We start from the raw sequence: 19,128 nt of genomic DNA, 5'->3' as shown, positions 1-19,128 counted from the left end.
GAAGGAGAGATCCAACTGGCAGAAAGGAAATTAGCCCTCGAGCAGCTACGGCTAGAAGGAGACCTGGAAGAAAAGCGAAGACAGAGAGACCTCGAGGAGAAAAAACTCATGCTCGAGGACGAGTGCGTCCTCAAAAAATTGGAATTTAAAGCCAAGGCCAACGAGAATAACCTCTCCGGGGGGAAGACCTCACCTCTCCCGGGGGACACAAAGGTACATATACCCAAGGATGTCGTCAAAGAGTACTATAAGAACGATGACATCCAGCAGTGGTTCAAAGCCTACGAGGTCGCCATGACCGCCCATCGAGTACCCCTCAAGGACTGGGGCACCGGCCTGTGGGGGAAGTTTATCAACGAAGGGAGAGACGCCCTGCTGGAGCTCCCTGATACCGAGATGACCTCGTACGAACACATGAAGACCGCCCTCCTCACTCGCTACGGACTCACCCCCGAGATGTACCGGCAGCGATTCCGAGACTGCAAAAAAATCCCCGGTACCACGTGGGTGGAGTACGTGAACTATTACAGCAGAGCCTTCGAGGGGTGGACTCGGGGCTGTCAGGTCACCACCTACCAGCAGTTGGTCGACCTCATTCTGTGGGAACATCTATCCAATAACTGCTTCGTCGAACTCCGGCAACACCTCCTCGACAGCAAACTGACTGAGCCACGAAAACTCGCTGTCGAGGCGGATAGATGGGCGAGCACCCGAGTCGCCCGGGGTCCGACGGAGGACTCCGGCCGGGGATCTCCGGGAAACCACCGACCCCGAGGCGGCAGAGTAGGCCAGAGCCGGGGACGAGACGCCCCCCAGGGGTCATCCCCTGCCTCCCCGTCGCCACCCTTGGGCCAGAGAGGGGGCCCCCAGCCAGACCAGGGCCCCGCCCGAATGTTACGTGCCACAGATGCCAGCGACAGGGTCATTACATGAATGACCCCCTCTGCCCGATGAACCAGCGACCCGGCACCACCGGTCCCCCGGCCCGCCAGATAATGGCCGCGGCCCTGGGTGAAGAAGGAAGTGAGGAAGAGGACAACGGCCCGAGCAGGCCGAGTGGGAGCCCGCCGCCATGACCTTAGCCTGCCTGGGGACTCACGACCTGATCCCCTGAGGCCCGATCCGCGGCAACACCCAGAAGTACCGCCAGTGGGTCACCATCAATGGTCGCCGAACCGAAGCCCTCCGTGACACTGGAGCCAGCGTAACAGCAGTCCGCTGCCATTTGGTGACCCCCGAACAGATCCTTCCTAACGTCCTGTGCCCAATCCGGTCCGCAGATAACTCAGAGACTTTGTGCCAGATGGCCCGCATCCCCTTCGAGTGGGGGGGAGTGTCGGGCATGCTAAAAGTGACTGTCCGCGACGATGCCCCCGTGGACTGCCTCCTTGGGAACGACCTTGAAAGTTCCCCCTGGGCAGGCGTCGAAAGAAGAGAGCACCTAGGGATGCTAGGCCTTCCCGAGTGGGTGTGCGCGACCACCCGTTCTATGTCCGCCCGAGCCTCCACCCCAGCGGGGAAAGCTTCGACTGAAGAGCCGGAGTGGCCCGCACCGCCGCCACCCGTCATCCCCGAGGACCCTGGCCTGGCACACGGCTCCCAAGAGCCCGACCAAGAAAACCTCCCGAGCTCCAAAACCTCCCCGAACTCGCTCAATGGCGCCAAGAAGGGGGCCCCACTCGCGAACAGTTCCGGCAGGAGCAGAAAACCTGCCCCTCCCTTGAGGGGGTCCGACAGCAAGCCGCTACTCAAGCAGCAGGAGACCCCGCGGGGTCCCACTGGGTCTATTGGGACCACGACCTTCTCTACAGTGAGCAGAAGATTGCCGAACTAGGGGCCAGCCGGGTGCTGGTCATGCCCCTCCGATTCAGAGACTTCCTCCTAAACTTAGCACATGATGTGCCCCTCGCCGGGCACCTGGGGCAGGACAAAACTTACAGCCGCCTGGTGACCCATTTCTACTGGCCGAAAATGCAGAACGATGTGCATAACCACTGCAGGACCTGCCCGACCTGTCAAGCCAGCGGAAAGAGCGGGGGGAAGGTGAAGGCCCCGCTCCAACCTTTTCCCGTGGTCACCACCCCCTTCGAGCGAGTGGGGATCGACATCGTAGGGCCCCTGGATCCTCGCACCTCGCAGGGGCACCGCTTCATCCTCGTCCTGGTGGATCATGCTACCCGCTATCCCGAAGCCATCCCCCTCCGAACCATCATGGCCCCCGTGGTGGGCCGAGCCCTCATGAGCATCTTCTCCCGAGTCCGCTTCCCCCGGGAAGTCGTGAGTGATCGAGGCTCCAACTTTATCTCGAAGCATATGCGGTCCCTCTGGCAGCAGTGCGGGGTCGCCTATAAGTTCACCACTCCGTATCATCCCCAAGGAAATGGACTAGTCGAACGATTCAACAGGACACTGAAGGGGATGATCAAGGGCCTAGAAGAGCCCCTCCGGCGCAAATGGGATGTCCTACTGCCTTGCCTCCTGTTCGCCTACCGAGAGGTACCCCAGAAGTCCCTGGGGTTCAGCCCTTTCGAACTCTTGTACGGGCACCCGGTTCGAGGTCCCCTCAGCCTGGTCAAGGAAGGCTGGGAGACGGCAGTCCGAGATGCCCCACCTGATGTCTACCGCTACCTCCTGACCCTACGCAATCAGACTCGGAAGTTCCGGGAACTTGCCGAGGCCAACCTGGAGGCTAGTCAGGAGGAGATGAAACGCTGGTATGACCAGAACGCCTCGTCCATCGAATTCGAGCCGGGCCAGCAGGTCTGGGTCATGTCCCCGGTCAAACCTTGTGCCCTCCAGGACAAGTGGACGGGGCCCTTCAAGGTGGTGGAGCGCAAGAGCCCCGTCACCTACTTAGTGGACATGGAATCCCCCAGGAACCCCCTCCGGGTTCTCCACGCTAACCGACTCAAGCCGCACTTTGCACGCACTGAACTAAGTCTGCTGCTGGCGACCGATGACGGAGCGGAAGACGACTCCGACCCACTTCCAGACCTCCTCAGCACCTCCGAGAAAGACGGCTCCTTCGAAGGGGTCCGACTCTCCTCTACCCTGACCCCAGAGCAGCAACAAGACTGCCGGAAGCTGCTGGGGCAGTTTGCGGATCTGTTTTCCCTCACTCCGGGGGTCACCCGGTGGTGTGTCCACAATGTGGACACCGGAGACAGCCTGCCTGTGAAACACCGAGCTTTTCGAGTACCCGACCGGGTTCGGGCCTGCATCCAAACAGAAGTGGCCAAGATGTTAGCTCTGGGGGTAGTCGAACCCTCCAACAGTCCCTGGGCCAGTCCCGTTGTCCTGGTCCCTAAAGCCGCCGCCCCCGGAGCGGCTCCGGAGCTCCGGTTTTGTGTTGACTACAGGGGACTAAATGCAGTCACCAGGACCGACGCCCATCCTATCCCCAGGGCAGATGAACTAATCGATCGCTTAGGAGCTGCCAAATTCCTCAGCACCTTCGATCTCACGGCGGGGTATTGGCAGATCGGCCTCACCCCGGGTGCACAAGAACGATCAGCCTTCTCGACCCCCGATGGCCACTATCACTTCAAAGTGATGCCCTTCGGCATGAAGAACGCCCCAGCAACCTTCCAGAGACTCGTGAACCAGGTGCTGGCCGGACTAGAAGAATACAGCGCTGCCTATCTCGATGACATTGCTGTATACAGCCTTCACTGGGGTGAGCACCTGACCCACCTCTGGACGGTCCTGACGGCCCTTCGGCGGGCCGGACTCACCATCAAAGCCAGTAAGTGCCAGATAGGCCAAGGGTCCGTGACCTATCTGGGACACCAAGTGGGGAGCGGCCACGTGGCTCCCCTCCAACCAAAGATAGACGCCATCCGGGACTGGTAGCCCCCAGTCACCCAGACCGCCGTCCGAGCCTTCCTGGGGCTCACTGGATATTATCGGCGGTGTATAAAAGACTACGGGAGCATTGTGGGGCCCCTGACCGAACTGACCTCCAAGAAGCTACCAAAGAGGGTGCACTGGACCCCTGCATGCCAAACGGCCTTTGAGACTCTAAAGACTGCTATGTGCACCGCCCCTGTGCTCCAGGCCCCCGACTACAGCAGAGAGTTTGTAGTCCAGACCGACGCCTCGGAGCACGGCATCGGGGCGGTCCTGTCCCAAGTCAACGCCGAAGAAATCGACCAGCCTGTGGCCTTCATCAGCCGACGCCTGCTGGCGAGAGAGCAACGCTGGAGCACCATCGAGAGGGAAGCCTTCGCCGTGGTGTGGGCCCTCAAGAAGCTCCGGCCCTACCTCTTGGGCACCCACTTCCGGGTCCAGACCGACCACCAGCCCCTGCATTGGTTGATGCAGATGCGGGGAGAAAACCCGAAGCTGCTACGCTGGTCCATCTCCCTGCAGGGGATGGACTTCACCGTGGAGCATCGCCCCGGCAACGACCACGCCAATGCTGACGCCCTGTCCAGATTCTTCCGCCTCTGCGAGGAGAACCCCCAAGAGGATGGGTGACTCTCCCCTGCCTTCAGCTGGGGGGGACGCTTGTTGGACCCGGCCTCATGGCGTGGTCCTACCCCTCCCGCATGGCGGGCCCAGGACGATATCCGCCCTCCACCAGACCTCGGGCGGCCCCTTCGGCCCGATCCTGCACGCCCCAACACCACAGGGCCGGCTACCATCCCGGTCTACCAGCGCAGGCCTGACCCCAGCGTAGGCCCATCACGACCTCAGCACGAGGCCGTGCCCGACTCCATCTTGGACCCGCCACATCACGACCACGTGGCCTCGGCCCCAGCCTCGGCCCCAGCGAAGCCCAGACATCGAGGCACCAAGATCCACCCAGGTGGTCGAGTGGCCACTCCACAGATCCCGGAGGGAGAGGAGTTTCGATGGCCCTCCAGCCGTCCCCGGACGCCTGGTATCGATCGCCCTCCGGCCTCCCTGAGCGCTGGCTCCACCCCCCTGCTGGGTGTCTGGACACCATCATCCCGGCCCCTCTGGCCCCCAGGCGCGAGGGTCCGGACATCAAAGGACCTCCGTCCTATATCTGGGCCAGCCCCGGAGTAGGACGCCAGTTGTATCCTGGACTGGAAGCCCTGCTGACGCTGTCACGGCCGACACCAGACGAACTCATCCTCCCCGTAACCCGACGACCTTCCGAGAGCCTGCTGGCGCTGCCGCGGCCTATCTTGCTGAACCTTCTGAGAGCCTGCTGGCGCTGCCGCGGCCTACCTTGCGGAATCATCTGAGAGCCTGCTGGCGCTGCCGCGGCCTATCTTGCTGAAACATCTGAGAGCCTGCTGGCGCTGCCGCGGCCTACCTCTCTGAACCATCCTGCAAGCCTGCTGGCGCTGCCGCGGCTCGACCTCTCGGAACCCCCCGGCTCGAGGATTGAGAGCTGTGCGTAGGGAATCCTGTCCTCCACCCAGAGTAAGACTGTCCCGCTACCTTACCCCCCCTTACGAGACTTTACAGATCCCTCGATCTGCTTGTACATACTACCAAAAACCCGCAACCTTTTACTAGCTATAAAAGCTTAAGAACTTGACCTCTTGTGTGGTGTCCATCTGTAGTGTTGTGATTACTCTGCTGTACGATCCTAGGAGAGGACCCTCATTCAGGAGGCCTCTCAGTAAACGCTCGGCTACTTCTCGACGGAGAGCTGGACCTAGGGGTGGTCAGTCAGACATCTTCTGCCTCCCCCGGGGACGCCTTTCTAACAAGGGAGATTTGAATTCCTGAAAATCGGACCTGGGGCTAAAGATACCCAGTGAGCCGGTTCATCTGGTTCATAATGCTCCACTCTCTCCAGAGGTAAATTTCCTTCGATTATCTCATCTACCTCTGCTTTCAGTCTCACTACATCCAGCATCTTTGCCCTTATGTCCTCGACTAGATGCACCATTCAATTCTTCACTTGAACTGCTCTGTTCTCTACACATATTCCCTTCGGCTGCATCCATAAGGACTGGTTTGTTCCCTTCACTTCCATGATCCCAACTTACTGTCCTCCTGTCATTCCGATTCCTCACGGGTGGCTCCCACATTCTTAGGTCTGATCTCGATTCGGCAAGGGATCTCGGCCTCGCCGTCCTTATCTCCATCTGTCCCCTTGATGAGTCTTCAGTGACTGGCAATGGTGTACTCAATTCCCTGGGTCTCGGCAATTGAGCTATCACACTCACTGTGCCATTCCCTTCAGAGCTAGTTCTCTCTCCTATTACTGACTGTGATGAATTTCCATTTTTCGCCTGATCTGGATCGTACACTGACACTATGGGACCAATGGTGGCATTTTGGAGTCCTAAAGTTAGGAGTCCTAACTTTAGGACTCCTAAATGCCTTCTGTGAATACTGAAAGTCTTAAAGTTAGGATTTTTCTCAGTTTAGGAGTCCTAAAGTTAGGACTCCTAACTTTAGGACTCCTAAATTACTTCTGTGTATACGAAATGAGTAAGTGCCTACTGTGAATACAAAAATGGTCGTAAGTTTAGAATTTTGTCTTAAGTTAGTTCTGTGAATCAGGCCCACTGTTCTTGGAAATGGGCCGCTACACCCGCTCTAGTAAAAGTACTGGGCTGGTCCGTTAACTCTGGTATTTTAGGGTGATATATTAGATGAACCTCTCGCATCTGCAACTGACATACCAAGGTAGGACTCTTCTCATGCAACCTGCCCCTATACACAATTAACGTTGTGATGTTCTAAAATACTTGGCCAGGCTCCATACCACTAGCATACACGCCCTTATCTTGGATCAACCTCCCGACTATCATTAAATAAGGTAGTGCCTTCTACCAGTTCTAGAAGTATATCTATGAATAATAAATCGAATTTAGCTTTACAAAGTCAACAGGTGCCTATGTCTTTTATATCTGAATATTTTTAGACGTTATTGCTCCAGGACCAACTGTTTTTGTACCACTTGATACCCAGGTCCACGGATATTTATTGGGTTACCCCGTTATGTTATAATGGAATGTAAAACATGAGGCCGGTATTTTTCTCTGGGAAAGGTGGCAACCCTATTTCTGCTCCAGGACCCAGATTCTCTCTCCAACATAGTGCGAGTCTGCATTTACGTAGCTTGAGTTTCTTTTGATCAAACTGGAAAACTTGCCAAGTCACAAAGCGATTTCTATATTCTTTCAACATAAAAGCACCAGTAGTATTTCTTTACCAGCATAAACGTCACTTTTACTGCTCACAAAACCTGGCTTTACATCTTTAAAATATTTGTGTATTGTATACATTTTTATATGTGTGAATTAATCTTTTATCGGGGATAGCTGTTCCGGGACAAGAGTCCCTGACAGTTTGGACACATACACAAACATAGTTGGTTAAACAAATCTTTTCTCAGCCCCTTCAAATTATGACTCATAGAGCTAGGCGGTCACACTTAGAAGAGCACCACACACATCTCACAGACAAACACACACACAGACAGACAGACACACACGCACACACAGACACACACACACAGACACACACACACAGACGCGCACACACAGACAGACACACAGACGCACACACACAGACACGCACACACACACACATGCACATACAGACACACACAAACAGACACGCACACACTGACAGACACACACACACACAGACAGACAGACACACACACACAGACAGACACACACACACGCACACACAGACAGACAGACACACACACACACAGACAGACACACACACAGACAGACACACACACAGACAGACACACTCACACACACAGACAGACACACACACAAACGTGAAACACAGACACACACACACAGATACATGCACACACAGACACACACACAGACAGACAGACACACACACAGACACACACACGCAGACACCCACACACACACATACACACACATATACACAGACAGACACACACATGCACACACAGACAGACACACACACGCACACAGACACACACACACGCACACACAGACACACACACACAGACATACACGCACACACAGACACACAGACACGCACACACAGACAGACACACACACATAGACAGACACGCACACAGAGACACACACACACGCACACACAGACACGCACACACACACACGCACACACAGACACACACACAGACAGACACACACACACACACAGACAGACAGACACACACACACACACGCACACACAGACACACACACACAGATACACGCACACACGCACAGGTGTGCAGCTCTGGTACCTGCTTCGGCTCAGAGAAGCCAGTCTCATGCACAGACCTCGATGCACAAGAAACAAAACAGAAACTAAAATTTGAAAGAGCTAAGGATGCATGAGATTACACTAAATTAAATCCCCTCGAGTGGTATTTCTCAAAAGTAGTCGAAGATGGACCCTGTTTGGTGTTTGCTTAAGAAACCAACAAGTAGAAGTGTTCCGACTGTGAGTGTCTGAACACCCATGTCTGTGTCTTTGCAGGAGCCAATGCTTGTTTCCCATAACACCCACGTCTGTGTTTTTACAGGAGCTAATGCTTGTTTCCCATAACACCCAGGTCTGTGTCTTTGCAGGTGCCATTGCTTGTTTCCCATAACACCCACGTCTGTGTCTTTGCCGGCGCCAATGCTTGTTTCCCATAACACTCATGTCTGTGTCTTTTCCGGCGCCAATGCTTGTTTCTCATACAAGACCCTGTCATGGACTCAAACACCCATGTCTGTGTCTTTGCAGGCGCCATTGCTTGTTTCTCTTAACTCCCACATCTAGACCGGTTGAGGGGAGTCAGATATAGGTTAAAAATAAGGGGCGAGAGGGAGGAACCCTGGGGGATACCACATGTCAACATAACTTTTTCCGCCGAGAAGTTGGAAAGGTGAACAGCCTGATGATGGTTGCTCAGGAAGGAGCGGATCCACCCAAGGGCCGGCCCCCGGATACCGCTGTCTCCGACACGGCCGACCAAAATATCATGGTCGACCGTGTCGAAGGCAGCCGACAAATCCAGGAGCACCAAGGCCTTGCTGATCCCAAGGTCCGCTCCTCTCCTCAGCTCCTCCATTACTGAAAGGATGACTGACTCGGTCGAATGGGCCGGCCTAAAGCCAGCCTGTTGCGGGTCGAAGAACTGGGTGCGTTCGATAAACGAGCTCAAAAAGTTAGTGACATGGGTCTCCAGCACTTTACTAAGGTAGGGGATCAGGGAAATAGGGCGAACGTTGCTCATTAAGGAGGGGTCGCATTAGGCTTTTTCAAGATGGGTATTACTTCAGCTGTCTTGAAGGAGTCAGGGACCAGGCCAAGCCGGAGGGAATTATTAAGGAGTGCCAGGGGGGGGTTGGGACAGGCAGTAAAAGCCTCCCGTAAAATATGGGGGGGGCAGCAGTCTATAGGAGAGCCAGAACCCACCTTTTTTAACAGGGCAAAGAATTCCTCTTCGGATATCGGGGGTATATGGTCCACTGTGTGAGGGTTTCTGGTGGTAGATGTAGTGGCAGATGTGAGTGTGGAGAATGGTGTACGAAGAAGAATACTATTTTTAATTTTAGCAATTTTTTCCACAAAAAAGGAATTAAGAGAATCGCAAAGGGCTTGAGAGGGGGGGAGTTTAATAGTCACTCTATCGGGGTGTGAAAGCTCTTCCACTATAGAAAAAATATCTTTTGCCTTAGTGGCAGAGTCAGTAATCCTCTTAGAGAAGTACAAGGTTTTTGCCTGGAGAATGGATTGCTTATAATCTTTAAGCTGGGCCATGAACAAGAATTTTTTCTCTGGGGCATAATTGCGCCTCCAGCTACGTTCGACCTGCCTGAGGGTAAGTTTTTTAATTTTTAACTCATCCTAAATCCATCTCTGGGCATCGTGGGGGAGCTTTAATATGAGACGTCTAAATGGCGCCACAATGTTGCTGGCTGATTCAAGCCAGTGTCTCATGCTAGTAGCCTGAGTGTTTAGGGAGTCATGTTCGGCGGGGGAGGAGGCGCTGAGTAAGGAACAAAATTCATTGAGATCAGCCCTGTTCCAATTTCTGGCCAGGAGGTTCCCCGTAAGTGTTTGGCTAGTGTGGGGGATAGAGGCCAGGGAAAACGTAATGATAAAGTGGTCAGACCACGGACAAGGAGAAATAAGGGGTTTGGAAATATCCAGATTGGACGTCCAGACCTGGTCTAGGACGTGGCCTTTAATATGCGTTGCCGACTGGATATGTTGAATACAATTCATGCCCGCTAGGAGATCCGTAAGGGCAGAGGAGCAAGTGCTCTCCATAGCATCTGAGGGCCAGTAATTAAAATCACCGATGATCAGTACTTTTGAGTTATTGATCACCAGTGTGGAGAGCATATCGCCGAACAGCAACGGGAAGCCAGGCATGTGTTGGGGGGGGCGATAAACAAAAACACAGATAAGAGGGGACAGGGAAGATTCAAGTCTTAGGATGAGGCAGTCGACTGATGGTATGCTAGCAACCTCTAGGGATGAGAACCTGATTGAGTGTCTAACAATGGCTGCGACCCCACCACCAGGCTTACCAGAAGATCTATTAGTCTGAAGGATATAGTAGCCCGGGGGCACTGCCGCCAGAATGTCAGGGGTTGACTCCTCATTGAGCCAGGTTTCCGTCACTAGGAGTATGTCAGGTTTCTCTGAATCCAATAGTTGGAAGATCTCTAACTGGTGTTTAACCAGCGAGCGGGTGTTGAAATAGCTGACTGTCAAGATAGAGCTGGTTACTTTTTTGGCTGGGGGGGTAGAGAATCACGAGGGCCAAACGGGGCAGGAGGGGACAGGGCACCTGGTAAGGGAGATGTGTATTCCTGAAAATCGGACCTGGGGCTAAAGATACCCAGTGAGCCGGTTCATCTGGTTCATAATGCTCCACTCTCTCCAGAGGTAAGTTTCCTTCGATTATCTCATCTACCTCTGCTTTCAGTCTCACTACATCCAGCATCTTTGCCCTTATGTCCTCGACTAGATGCACCATTCAATTCTTCGCTTGAACAGCTCTGTTCTCTACACATATTCCCTTCGGCTGCATCCATAAGGACTGGTTTGTTCCCTTCACTTCCATGATCCCAACTTACTGTCCTCCTGTCATTCCGATTCCTCACGGGTGGCTCCCACATTCTTAGGTCTGATCTTGATTCGGCAAGGGATCTCGGCCTCGCCGTCCTTATCTCCATCTGTCCCCTTGATGAGTCTTCAGTGACTGCCAATGGTGTACTCAATTCCCTGGGTCTCGGCAATTTAGCTATCACGCTCACTGTGCCATTCCCTTCAGAGCTAGTTCTCTCTCCTATTACTGACTGTGATGAATTTCCATTTTTCGCCTGATCTGGATCGTACACTGACACTTTGGGACCAATGGTGGCATTTAGGAGTCCTAAAGTTAGGAGTCCTAACTTTAGGACTCCTAAATGCCTTCTGTGAATACTGTTAGTCTTAAAGTTAGGATTGTTCCCAGTTTAGGAGTCCTAAAGTTAGGACTCCTAACTTTAGGACTCCTAAATGACTTCTGTGTATACGAAATGAGTAAGGGCCTACTGTGAATACCAAAATGGTCGTAAGTTTAGGATTTTGTCTTAAGTTAGTTCTGTGAATCGGGCCCACTGTTCTTGGAAATGGGCCGCTACACCCGCTCTAGTAAAAGTACTGGGCTGGTCCGTTAACTCTGGTATTTCAGGGTGATATATTAGATGAACCTCTCGCATCGGAAACTGAGATGCCACGGTAGGACTCTTCTCATGCAACCTGCCCCTATTCACAATTAACGTTGTGATGTTCTCAAATACTTGGCCAGGCTCCATACCACTAGCATACACGCCCTTATCTTGGATCAACCTCCTGACTATCATTAAATAAGGTAGTGCCTTCTACCAGTTATAGAAGTATATCTATGAATAATAAATCGAATTTACCTTTACAAAGTCAACAGGTGCCTATGTCTTTTATATCTGGTGCACTTATGAGGAATTTGTTTGTATTGATAATTCTTGCAGATTAGATGTATGCATAAAATTGAAAAAAAACGTGAATATTTTTAGACTTTATTGCTCGACAAATAAGTCCAGGACCAACTGTTTTTGTGCCACTTGATACCCAGGTCCACGGATATTTATTGGGTCACCCCATCATGTTATAATGGAATGTAAAACACGAGGCCGGTATTTTTCTCTGGGAAAGGTGGCAACCCTATTTCTGCTCCAGGACACAGATTCTCTCTCCAACATAGTGCAAGTCTGCATTTACGTAGCTTGAGTGTCCCTCTTTTGATCAAACTGGAAAACTTGCCAAGTCACAAAGCGATTTCTATGTTCTTTCAACATAAAAGCACCAATAGTATTTCTTTACCAGCATAAACGTCACTTTTACTGCTCACAAAACCTGGCTTTACATCTTTAAAATATTTGTGTATTTTATACATTTTTATATGTGTGAATCAATCTTCTATCGGGGATAGCTGTTCCAGGACAAGAGGCCCTGACAGTTCAGACACATACACAAACATAGTTGGTAAAAACAAAGCTTTTCTCAGCCCCTTCAAATTATGACTCATAGAGCTGGGCGGTCACACTTAGAAGAGCACCACACACATCTCACAGACAAACACACACACACACACACACACACATACACAGACACACACACACACGCACACACAGACACACACATGCAGACACGCACACACACACATACACACACACACACAGACAGACACGCACACACAGACAGACACACACACGCACACAGACACATACACACGCACACACAGACACACACGCACAGACACGCACACACAGACTGACACACACACGCACACAGACATGCACACACACACGCACACACAGACACACACACACGTACACACAGACACACACACAGACACACACACGCACACAGACACACACACACACACACACAGACACGCACACACAGACACGCACACACACACACACACACAGACACACACATGCACACAGACACACACACAGACACACAAACGCACACAGACACACACACACACACATGCACACACAGACACACACACACAGACACGCACACACACACAGACACACACACAGACACGCACACACAGACACGCACACGCACACACACACACAGAAACACACATAGACATGCACACACAGACACACACACCCGCACATACAGACACACACACAGACACGCACAAACAGACACACACAGACGCACACACACAGAGACACGCACACACACAGGTGTGCAGCTCTGGTCCCTCCTTTGGCTCAGAGAAGCCAGTCTCATGCACAGACCTCGATGCACAAGAAATAAAAGAGAAACAAAAACTAAAATTTGAAAGATCTAAGGATGCGCGAGATTACACAGAATTAAATCCCCTCGAGTGACATTTCTCAAAAGTAGTCGAAGATGGACCCTGTTTGGTGTTTGCTTAAGAAACCGTTTTTAATCTTGATTGTCACTTGTTAAAATTGTTGTTTTTAATTACTCACCCTTTTCGCTCCTGAGTTGTTTCGCGTAGCGGATCTAGCGCTGACGCGGCACCTCAATCCAAACACTCCTTGCCGCCATTCAGGCAAGCCCAGAGGCCACGCCCCTTCTAGGAGGCCACGCCCCCCCCGCCGAGCACTACATATAGACGCTGATTGCAAGCGCCTCACTATCATAGCACTGAGCTCCTGAGGAGGAAGCCGGGAGCGAGATCCGTTTTTAATCTTGATTGTCACTTGTTAAAATAGTTGTTATTAATTACTCACCCTCTTCGCTCCTGAGTTGTTTCGCGTAGCGGATCTAGCGCTGACGCGGCACCTCAATCCAAACACTCCTGGCCGCCATTCCGGCAAGCCCGGAGGCCATGCCCCTTCTAGGAGGCCACGCCCCCCGGTTGTCGCCCTACCTACCCATAAATCATGTGCGTCTTCCGGACTTGCAGCGGTCGCGACGTTTGCGCGCCGAAGGCGCGCCAAAGGTAAGCCCGTCTGCGCCCGTCCGCGGCCGACCGGGCCTAGGGGCTTTCCACCATGCCCAGTTGATACAATACTCTTCTACGCAGCTCTACAACCTCCAAGGCCCGTGGCCTCTGGATGATACTGTGTCCGTGCGCATCGGTAGGCTGGGACTGACAGCTCCGCGCCTTCCCCCCCTTTACCCTCCCTATCCCCCTCCCCCTCCTTGGCCCTTCTTCCGACCTCCCTGCCCCTCCTGCGCCCACTACTCTATCTGTCTACTACCTCAATACCAGGTCAGCAGGTAAGCACTGCCACGAACTCTTTATCTTATTGGACTTGCACAAATCGGATCTCCTATTTCTTACAGAGACTTGGTTCTGTGACAATTCTCTTCCTTCTCTGCTAGCTGCACTTCCTGCCCCATATTACGCCCTGCGCGCCGATCGACCCCCCGGAAAATCAGGCGGTGGCGTCGCCCTAATCGCCCGCAGAGAAATCTCCTTTCAATCTTTAGCCTTCCCCTCCATTGGCTCATCGGACTTCTTAGTTGTCCGCTCATCTTCCTTTAGTATTAACTTTTGGCCCTCAGACCCCGCTGAATGCCCGACCTCCAAAGAATTCTCGGATACCCTTTGCTCCCTCAACTTTGACTCTCACGTTCACTCCCCCACTCACATCCATGGCCACATCCTTGACCAGATTTGGTCCCTCAATTGCCCAGTAGCCTCCCTGTCCATCTCCCCCTGTACCTGGTCCGATCACTTTTTGATGTCCTTTTCCCTACTTTTTAGCTCAGTCCCCAAGCCCTCTCTTCCCAAAAACACCTGGGCGCGCTCCTGGAACAAGGTGGATGTGGCCTCTCTGTCCGCCACACTCTCCACATCCAGTCCGGACCTCCATGGTCTGTCGTCCTCCACACAAGCCGACTCCATCAACTCCTGGCTCCAATCAGGCTGCGACTCTGTCGGTCCCCTCAGGCGGGTGTCCTCCAGGCGTGCGAACGACGCAAACCGTTGGTTCAATGAGGAATTGAAGGTCTTAAAACTCACTGTGCGTCGTGCTGAGCGGACCTGGAGGCGAGATTATTATCCCAATCTTAAAAATCAGTACATCACCCTCCTGAGTCTGTACAAAAAACTATTTTGGCGACCAAAAATGCTTATTTCACTTCAATAATCCTGGCCGCCGAAAATCAGCCTAGAGAAATTTTCTCTATTGTGCACGACCTCGCCTACTCTGATAGAGCTACCCTCAAACCCTCCCCTTCCCAGGTTTTATGTAATTCCCTCAACACTTTCTTTCGGGACAAAATTTCCAACATCAAGGCAAACATTCCTCCTCCCCCCCCTCTTTTGTCGACCCCCAGTGTCCATCAGTTGGGGCACGCCTTGACTCCTTCCCCCTTCTGACAGAAGAGTCCTTTCTTACCCTTCTGCCTATGGTCAAATCAGGCTCCCCTTTGGACCCCTGTCCTGCCCACATTCTTAAGCACATATATTCGGTGTGTGTGCAGCCCCCCCTCAATTTTCTCAATAGTTCACTGTCCCAGGATATTGTTATTCCACCTCTCAAATCGGCCATCATCGTTCCTATCCTTAAAAAACCTGGCGCTGACCCCTCCGCTCCTGCCAACTACCGCCCCATCTCTCTATTGCCTTTTTTGGGGAAGGTATTGGAGCGCCATGTGACCAGAGTACTCAGTGCCTTTATAGAGGAGAACAGGGTGTTAGCCCCCCGTCAAGCTGGTTTCCGCCCCGCACACTCCACAGAGTCCGTGGTGCTATCGGTCCTCGACAACCTCAGAGAGGGTATGGACACTAACCACCCCCAGGCCCTGATCCTCCTCGACCTCTCCGCCGCCTTTGACACGGTTGACAACTCCATCTTACTTTCCCGTGTCAGGGCGGCGGGGATTGGAGGCTCGGCCTTGGTTTGGCTGTCCTCCTTCCTGAGGGACTGCACCCAGGCAGTGCGCCTGGGCGACTTTTCGGCGGACTTCCGCAAAGTACAATGCAGGGGCCCCCAGGGCTCCTCCCTTTCCCCTCTTTTATTCAACTTGTACATTGCCCCTCTTATTTTTGCCCTCCAACAAATGGAGGTCTCCGTCTATAATTATGCGGATGACCTTCAACTTATTTTTACCCTATCCCCTCACCCTGAGTCCATGATCAACTTCCAGTCTGTCATGACCTTCATTCGGGACTGGATGAATTACAACCACCTGAAGTTAAACCCAGACAAAACTGAGCTGGTTTTGACAGGTGGCTGCTCCAGTCCCTGGTCTTCTCTCTTCTGGCCCCCCTCCCTAGGTCCTCCACCTTCTCCATCTTCCTCTGTAAAAACTCTTGGTATTAAACTGAATGACCAACTCACTTTGCACTCCCAAGTCAGCCAAGTGGTGTCCTCTTCTTTCCTCTCACTCCGTACCATCCGTAAAGTCTCTCGTTTTTTTCACTCTCTGCCCTAAAGCTCATAGTCCTGGCGATGGTAATCTCCCGCCTAGACAATGGCAGCGCTCTATACTGTGGCTTGCCCGCTTATAGTATGCGATGTTTACAGCTGGTCCAAAACCAGGCTGCCCGCCTGGTTTACAACTTGGCCAAATCCCATCACGTCACTCCTCTCCTCAAGTCCTTGCACTGGCTCCCTATCTGAGAACGAGCTCAGTTCAAGATGGGCTGCATCACTTTTCAGGCTCGGGCCGGCTCAGCTTCTGCCTTTATCTCCTCGGAAATTAAAACCTATGCCCCTGCTAGGGAACTGCGTTCATCCTCCCAACAACTGTTGACAGTTCCCCGCTTCAAGCTCAAAAAGTGGGGAGGCACGAAATTGTCCACACTTGCCCCTGCCTTCTGGAACTCTCTCCCTGTCCACCTTAGATCTTCCACCCAATATTCACACTTCCGTAAAGCGCCAAAAACGCTTCTTTTCTCCCAAACCTTCCTATCATAACGTTCTTATTCTTTGCTCCTTCTCGATATTCTTGTCCTTTTGGGCTCAGTACTCTATAGCGGCATGGAACCGCTAGGTGAACGCGCGCTCTATAAATATTTTAAACGTAAAACTCAAACTCAAGTAGAAGTGTTCCGAATGTGAGTGTCTTAACACCCAAGTCTGTGTTGTTGCCGGCGCCAATGCTTGTTTCTCATATGAGACCCTGTCATGGACTCAAACACCCACGTCTGTGTCTTTGCAGGCACCAATGCTTGTTTCCCATAACACCCATGTCTGTGTGTTTACAGGCACCAATGCTTGTTTCCTATAACACCCACGTCTGTGTGTAGAGGGGCCAATGCTTGTTTCCCATAACACCCATGTTTCTGTCTTTACGGGCGCCAATGCTTGTTTCCCATAACACCCATGTCTGTGTGTTTACAGGCGCCAATGCTTGTTTCCCATAACACCCATGTCTGTGTGTTTATAGGCGCCAATGCTTGCTTCCCAGAACACCCATGTCTGTGTGTTTACAGGCGCCAATGCTTGTTTCCCATAACACCCATGTCTGTGTCTTTGCAGGTGCCAATGCTTGTTTCCCATAACACCCATGTCTGTGTGTTTACAGGAGCCAATGCTTGTTTCCCATAACACCCATGTCTGTGTGTTTGCAGGCGCCAATGCTTGTTTCCCATAACACTCATGTCTGTGTGTTTACAGGAGCCAATGCTTGTTTCCCATAACACCCATGTCTGTGTGTTTACAGGAGCCAATGCTTGTTTCCCATAACACCCATGTCTGTGTCTTTACAGGTGCCAGTGCTTGTTTCCCATAACACCCATGTCTGTGTCTTTGCAGGTGCCATTGCTTGTTTCCCTGCTGGAGGCGGTGGTTCCGTCAGCGGCCACCAGAGGGCGATCCTCGCCTGCTGATGAATCCACTGAGCTGCAAACTGGATAAAAGGGAGAAGGGTTTCCTCTTCCGGGTCAGCGGCGGCAGAGACAGCACCAGCAGCGTTGACATCACTTACTGTCTTAGCTTGTGTGTGCAGCCTGCTGCAGAGGAGGAAGGAGCCCTGTCTGTCTGTGCAGCGACCTTCATCTACAGACCCCCCTCAGACCCCAGATCTTCCCCCTCAGACCCCAGATCTGCCCCTGCCCCCTCTCAGACCCCAGATCTGCCCCTGCCCCCCTCAGACCCCAGATCTGCCCCTGCCCCCCCTCAGACCCCAGATCTGCCCCCCAAGACCGCAGATCTGCCCCTGCCGCCTCCTCAGACCCCAGATCTGCCCCTGCCCCCCTCAGACCCCAGATCAGCCCCCTCAGACCCCAGATCTGCCCCCCAAGACCCCAGATCTGACCCTGCCGCCCCCTCAGACCCCAGATCTGCCCCCTGCCACCCCTCAGACCCCAGCTCAGCCCCTGCTCCCCCCCTCAGACCCCAGATCAGCCCCCCTCATACCCCAGATCTGCCCCCCAAGACCCCAGATCTGACCCCGCTGCCCCCCTCAGACCCCAGATCTGCCCCCTGCCACCCCTCAGACCCCAGATCAGCCCCTGCTCCCCCCCTCAGACCCCAGATCTGCCCCTGCCGCCCCTAAGACCCAGACCTGCCCCCCTTAGACCCCAGACCTGCCCCCCACTCCCCACGGCCCCCCAGGAGGAGGAGAGAGCCTGGACACGTCTGCTCAGGTAAGAGATTGTCACCACCTTCTGCTGTGTTTGTAGAAATAGACTGAATAATCCTGGAGGGAATTTCTGCAGGAGCCGGGCTGAGCTGGGCTCTTCTATCCGGGGGCCCCTGGGGCTGAGCTGGGCCCTTCCATCCGGGGCCCCTGAGGTTGAGCTGGGCTCTTCAATCCGGAGACCCCTGGGGCTGAGGTGGGCTCTTCTATCCGGGGGCCCCTGGGGTTGAGCTGTCTATCCGGAGGCCCTGGGGTTGAGCTGGGCTCTTCTATTCGGAGCCCCTGGGGCTGAGCTGGGCTCTCCTATCCGGGGCCCCTGGGGTTGACCTGGGCTCTTCTATCCAGGGCCCCTGGGGTTGAGCTGGGCTCCTCTATCCAGGGGCCCCAGGGGCTCAGCTGGACTCTTCTATCCGGGGCCCCTGGGCTGAGCAGGGCTCTTCTAACCGGGGGCCCCTGTGGCTGAGCTGGGCTCTTCTATCCGGGGGACCTCGGGCTGAGCTGGGCTCTTCTATCCGTGGGCCCCTGGGGCTGAGCTGGGCTCTTCTAACCGGGGGCCCCTGGGGCTGAGCTGGGCCCTGGGGCTGAGCTGGGCTCTTTTATCTGGGGGCCCTGGGGCTGAGCTGGGCTCTTCTA

At 53.5% G+C, this 19,128-nt stretch overlaps 1 protein-coding gene across 1 annotated transcript in view; it reads left to right on the top strand.

The window, feature by feature from the left end:
* The first annotated feature begins 17,842 nt into the window (after nt 1–17,842).
* Nucleotides 17,843–19,128, top strand: part of LOC147737936 (uncharacterized) — a 40,778-nt gene continuing 39,492 nt past the window's right edge. Inside the window, exon 1 of the mRNA XM_086949143.1 lies at nt 17,843–18,502. The gene's annotated coding sequence lies outside the window, so the exon portion shown is untranslated. The remainder of the gene's footprint in view (nt 18,503–19,128) is intronic.

This window comes from Lissotriton vulgaris, chromosome 1_1 (assembly GCF_964263255.1).
Source record: "Lissotriton vulgaris chromosome 1_1, aLisVul1.2, whole genome shotgun sequence".
Taxonomy (NCBI): Eukaryota; Metazoa; Chordata; class Amphibia; order Caudata; family Salamandridae; genus Lissotriton; species Lissotriton vulgaris.
This window is presented reverse-complemented; position numbering and strand designations above follow the sequence as displayed.